Source organism: Varroa jacobsoni, unplaced genomic scaffold, assembly GCF_002532875.2.
Source record: "Varroa jacobsoni isolate VJ856 unplaced genomic scaffold, vjacob_1.0 scaffold_1101, whole genome shotgun sequence".
Classification (NCBI taxonomy): Eukaryota; Metazoa; Arthropoda; class Arachnida; order Mesostigmata; family Varroidae; genus Varroa; species Varroa jacobsoni.
The window spans coordinates 278,575-285,131 of NW_019214003.1; the positions used below are offsets into that span (position 1 = coordinate 278,575).

At 42.2% G+C, this 6,557-nt stretch overlaps 1 long non-coding RNA gene across 1 annotated transcript; it reads left to right on the forward strand.

The window, feature by feature from the left end:
- The first annotated feature begins 954 nt into the window (after window positions 1-954).
- Window positions 955-6,016, forward strand: LOC147752658 (uncharacterized). Its single transcript, XR_015313517.1, has 2 exons — window positions 955-1,904; window positions 4,976-6,016. It is a non-coding gene; the product is annotated as an uncharacterized LOC147752658 (long non-coding RNA).
- Window positions 6,017-6,557: the final 541 nt, after the last annotated feature.

The following is a 6,557-nucleotide window of genomic DNA, read 5'->3' on the forward strand; positions in this document are numbered from 1 at the left end:
TAGATTTGTGAAGCGTTAGGACAAACTTGTAGTACATAGGCCGAGTTTTCCATTAATTAGGTCTCTGATTTTCACCGTTGCGCGATTGAATAAAGCACCATAATGAACGCCATGGTCCATGATTAATATCGCATTAAAGGAGATTCCTTCAAGTATATATATATATATATATATATATATATATATACACAAAAGTAAAATACTTAAACTGCAACCTGTCAGATTTATTTGTGTTTTGAAAACACAGCCTATATAATCAGTACATAGGATTTATTTATTTGTTTGGTAGCGATAAAATTACTAACCCTATTGGGTTGATTACCTGCAATCTGTCATTAAATAGACATTGTCAGAGCATGACCTCGACTCGGATCGCGTACCTTCTAATCCATTCTCCAAAAACCCACAATGAATAAACCTAACAGACGCTAGTAAAATTAATCCAATATTTGTATGACAACTACCACAAAAACGAGATAAATTCAGCCTATTACAAAATACGGTCGTTTCCTTATTTCAGTCTCTCCCTCTCCCGCCCCCCCGCCTCTCTCTCTTTCTTTGTCGCGCTCAGTCCTACCTGAATGTGGCGCTGTACGACACATAGTTCGTGTTCATGGAAAGTCCATTCAAAGAAGCAAAAGCGATCTCCAGAGAAGCAAGTCAAATGCTCAAAAAATATTTTGTCAGGTTGGCACGACCCTAACGTACCTGTGCGATAGACTCTAATGACCCAGTCAGGCTAACTCTAAACTTTAGCTAAAGCAGACCGTTACGACGTTAAATCACCAAGATGGCAATAATTAAACGCACCCGTACACACGCATGTATGTATATATATTACTTCTTACTGTATTCGAAATGCAGCAACAATGATCGTACTTTAAACACTTGAAGCCATCTCGAGTCGCGTTTCAAACGGAAGTAAAATAGCAGACGACGACGACAAAGCGAAAGTATGTCAAGTGAGAATGCCTGCAAAGCTATCCATGCAACGCGATGCCTTGGTTAACACCGGGAGTCAATATAGCGACATGGAAAAATCTAGCAGTATGTGTTGTTAGTGAGTGAATCGCGGCGTACGCTTATTTGCACCTCTACACGGAACGGCGAGAAACTGTAACACAATGTAATGTGGGCCAAGACGTTTCGACGGCCGCTTTGCTGGAGCAGTGCCAAACGACCACGGCTTCAGTGAAGCTTGTAAAGTGAGCCAGGTAGAATGTTGGCTAAAGAAAGGCGTAGAGATTTGCCATCTATTACCACTAGCGGAACATAGAAGCTCGTATAGAAACTAGCTAAAAGCCGGAACCGCAAAAAACAACTGCGACACTTCACGGTGTCTGTGGCTTAACGAAGCCTGATCAATCATTGAGCAGTCAGGGTCTTCATGCTATGATTCTACATGGTATTGATAAATCTCAGGAAGAAGAAACCAAATGTTAGATTGTGCTAGTGGCAGGGTGAACAAGGTGGCGCAGTAATAAGTGTATTCTCGGTTACTACGATGCTTTTCGTATATCTATCAAAGAAAAAGTACATTGTGCATATTTTTTAGACCATTGTGTTAAGTCGATGGTTTGGTAAATTGAAGTGGCGCTTTTCTTTGTACCTTCGGTGACTGGCGTATGAAGTCGACAAAACGATTCTGGCATCTCTTCGCTGTACGTGAACGCTCCGTCGAAACGTGTTTGCATAAATAAAAACTGTTCTTTTGCCTCAAGAGACTGTCGGCTAAGGCGTCACCTGCCTTTTCGCATTTCATAAGCTTTGACTATATAATATTTCTCAAGAAGCATCGGAAAAGTTCAATGGCGAGCCCCAGCGCGAACGTACTAAACTGACGGCGTATTCATAACCTGACTTACTTAGGATCCCACGGCCAAGCAAGCAAACTTATATTCATGGTTTTGTATGAAAATCATACGTTTACGTAGATGTATGCATAATCGAAGCAGATCTAATTTTTCCCTTGCTTAACATGCTCCATATGATTACCACGGTCATTTTACGGCCGCAAGCTGCTAGCTTCCCGGCTTTTTCCTCCCGGCCAAAACGTGTTCCTCGTAAATGCTCAACTACTTCCTTGTCCCATCTGTATCCACCTGGGCCGCGTGGAAAGCAAAAAAAAACTCATTGAGGAGTCGCAGTAACAGAAACTACAGAGCCCTGTAGACAAGCGGCAACTATAAATTATGGTCACACGAGGTAAACGCCGAAAAGGAGATGACAAAAGCCGTTGCCAAACAGAAATTTGTCCTTTAACGTTTGTCTCTGTCCTAGTACGTTATCGGTTCACCGTTAAGCGGTAGTATTTTGCTCGAGCGAATCCTACCTTCGTGCTACTGTTAATCCAGCAATTTCCTCAACTACAATTAACTACGATACTCGACGAGAGCGATCTGCTGCTGCAGAACCCGCTAGCATCGTCGAAAAATTTCAAAGGCCGTTTTGGCGCTAATCAGAGCTTTGTACTAATTAACAATGACCAAATCAAGCTTGCTATCTTCGCAGGAAGCATCAAACGCCACCACAGTTCCATGTTTACTAATTGGTTTGCGTCCACCATTTCGACACAAAAAATATTTACAACGTAACAACGTTTCCTCTTTTCGATTTCGAATCACGGGACACCAATTTTTAGATTTATTTGTTTGTGCTGTTTATAATAATTATCAGATCGACGTGGACGCCGCCGGTCGCGCTACTGCCTAACACTAATAGACGCTGGTCGAAGTGGCGGCCGGTTGATGTCCGTTGCGGCCGTTCTGTCGTACAGGCTATTGGATATAGCGGGCAACGCGATTCGATAAATTTTTCGCAAATTTTCATGGTGGCTTGAGACGAGAGAAAAGGGAAAGCAAGCTGAAGTGTTATATATATGTAATGGATAGACAAGGGCCGTAGCTTATTTTTTCGACATCGAACCTCAACCCAAATGAACGTCTGTCCCGACGCGCAGGCAAAGCTGATCTTCGATTCCCGTAAAAGCCGTGGATGTCTGTTGTACGTTTTTATGCCGGAGTGATTACTGCTGCCAAAGCAATAGCTGCCGTCGTGCTTGATGCAGTTCTTTCTCGTAATTTCCGAATCGCTGTTGTGACTGCTGCTATTGCCAGTATCACACAAGTGGCTATCAATGTTGTACTGTGTATAATGGGAAAATATGGGTATAAAGTGAATGAGATTTTCAAGTAATTGCTCAGGGTCGTGCTGACTGCTGGCGATTGCAGTAAGTTGGCCAGTACGGCCAACTGGCTGTTGGCCTTCTTTCGTCGTCGAAGCCGCCATTGCTATATGAAGAACAGTTACGGTATGAACAGTACTGAGCTTTACTGGTAAAAGCAATAGAAGTGGGCTGGTCCGCATATGTACAGGCGGAGGATTTGCGTCGATGTATTTTAACTATTTGTTTTATCTGCTTGGCTTTAGTCTCGTGGGCACGAGTAGCTCGTAGAGTTGCTCATGTTCAACGCTCCGGCAGTTGGTTCGTCTTGACGATAACGCGGCGTTACTCACCGTGATGATTGGCCAGTACTAACAAGGAAGACTTTATATTTTAGCGTTGTGTTCTATAGAGCAAGAATAACGCGATAGGTAGCTATCTGTGGCTTTGCTGAAGCACAGACCTTGCTTCGCTGTCGGCCGAGCAATTTAGCAGATAAGGAACTAGCAGCAGCAACGAAAGATGTGAGCTGGTAGTATAGATTACGAGACATCAAGATTTCACTCGACTTGAAGATCAACTAGCATACATGCTAATCGTATGCAGTACGCTGTGTTTGTTCTGCTTTAGAAGACCTAGCTATGGAGCCCATAGCTTCTCAAGCGAAGAACCTAACTTGCGCGAAAGTAGAATTTTTTAGTGTTTGCATCTTTATAGGTTCAAAGTCAGCGGGATAGATTTATTTCAGGTCGTTTTTTACTCCGCTGATAGCACTGACCTCCCTGCACTGAACTTGTCGCCGCACCCGCCAAGCGTAGGTGATACGGCGACAAATGCGAGCAGCATACATTGACATTCATTCAATGCGATGTACGGCATGCTGTGTATCATCCAGATTAAATGTTAGTTTCGATTATATAATGCTATAAAAACTTATCAGGTCAGATGCTACTTTCATTTTCCCAGAGCAGCCGCCACGTAACGTTTAAAAACAACATCAGCTCAACGTAAATATATGGCCTGTTCGATAGGCCTACGGATCAAACTTACATTTGACATTTAATTGGGAATTTCATTGTTTTCATATGTTTGAGTGTTTCTATAATTAACCACGTTCGCGTTGTAGCATTAGAATGGAAATGCTAAATTGCCGCAATGAATATTATGCAATAATCAAGTGATATAACTTACATTCTAATAATTAAGTAACTACAGGTACCAGCATTGGCAATTAGATGTTTAACTAAACAAAAGCATCTAATTTCAAACAGTTTATTTAAGAACCCGTTTTTATCAAGCGACGATGATAACGTAAGGGTATTATATTATAACGAACTCGCTTAACCGTTTTTCTAACGGCAAAACAATGAAAATGCTCCTGCCTAAGCCTTTATTGAACTAAAAACACAAATGAGAATAACGGGCTATAGAAGGTATAGGAATTGTTGTATGGCGACGCGCGCTAGGATGTATAACGCGGTTCGGTAACTATTTAGCTGTGCACTTCTATCGAGAACCACTTTGTCCTTTTGGATATAGCTTGAACGAAAGAGATTGCCAGCTTCACAAGGGCAGTTACAGGCCATTCGTTTTTTCTCAACTTTGAATTTCGTAGATGAAATATACGGAATCATTCGTTTAACAATGTCGTGTGGTTTTGCACCAGATCGTTCCAGAATGATTTAAGTAGTGCCGCCAGTTTTTGTATTTCGTGATGTCGCTGTCTACACGTGTCCTTCACACAGAGCAGGCCAACATTTTGAATAAATCGATGATTTTGGAATTGAGCTAAATGTCAGATGCATTTTCCAGAGTACGGGCAAACGGGAGATTTGCATCGTCATTACATACGTCCGTTTCAAAATGAAAAGGCTCAGGATTAAAGGCGGCAGCGGATTAAGCAACCCTTCTTAGAATATTTCAACAGCTTATCGCAGATTTTTTTCTACTTTCAATGCGCGGGAACGCACACCTGCCCTTGGCCGACCTAATGAAGCAGTTCTGAAGGGAATAATAGCAAAAGCCTATTAAATCTGTTTGAGCGGACAAGCCAGTCAAAATGCGTGGAATATCTGGGACGTGTGAAATTTCAATGCCACCTATATTCGTTTATGACCCGAACAGAAGAACGGCTTTGGGTCTGAAACCACAACGGTTCGCTTAAACAGCTTGAATCTGAACACGTTAAGCCTGCTGGAGCAAAGCGTTAGGGGATCGTGCGGTGGTGAACTTCGTAATGTGCTTTCCACTGGCACGTACAACGTCTTTGCAAAGAAGGGCCGCTGCGTTTGGTTTTAAGGGGCCGAAACAGCTGTTGAAGTGATAACTAAAGCATTCGTTGAGAAGTGTCCAGGGAAAATCCAAACTCGGCGCCGATATTTAACCGTTGACGAAAGACTACTCTACCAGTATCGTCTTAAAGGCGTTTAACACCCGGAGTTGGAGCCACCGTTAGCCAAAAGGTCGCATTGAACATTTTTGAGGGTAAGCATGGAGGAATATCAGTCCCCCATACGGATGAATGGTAAATATTATGCAACCAACTTGGCCCATCTGACGGATCCCACTAGCCACCTTCCCTGTAGCGGGTAAAATTATTAAGCAAAGTTTCAATCATCTGACTACCTATCGTACTCGGAACGTTTGCAATTAAACAACCTGAAAATATATGAAAATGAAGCGTAAACGAAAATTAAGTTAAGCGAAAATGAAGCGATATATAACTTTGAAGTCTATCGAGAAATTGGGCATAAAAGCTGTTCTGAGGAGCGCCAAATAAACACTATATATTTCTACAAGAGAAAACTGATTTACTCATTTTGGATCAATATTAAACGAACGTTTGATAAGCTATTGAGTTATCGTTCTCAATATATTTCCTTTGTATCTGTTACATTTTCACTACAGCGCACGAGCAACTGGCGTCGTAATGGAAGTAAGTTCAATATAAGAGTATTGGCTGCCTGCAGAGGGCTCCTTCCACCCTGTCTGACGTCGGTCTACGTTATCAAGGCGCTTGCTTTGCTACACATTTTTATTGCCACGCCATTAATGTGTGTCTATTTCATAGTTTGAGTAGGTCTGTGAATGCACCCACCCACCCCCCCACACACACATGTGAACTGTTCAACACGTCCATAGTTTGATCTTTAGCCGTTACGGTCTGTTCGAGGCTTACGACAGCGGAACAGAAGGTGAAATCGCCGTTACCGATACAACATCTATTAGATAAACAACGATTGGCATAACATCGGTAAAAAGATAAATGACAATTTTTCGAAAAACGTGAAAGCATTGGACATTGTGCTCATTTGAATAAAGGCGCGGTGCGAGCCAATAACAACAATCACTGGCCCGATAGTGCTAATAGCTTTCATGACTCGATAACAAACAA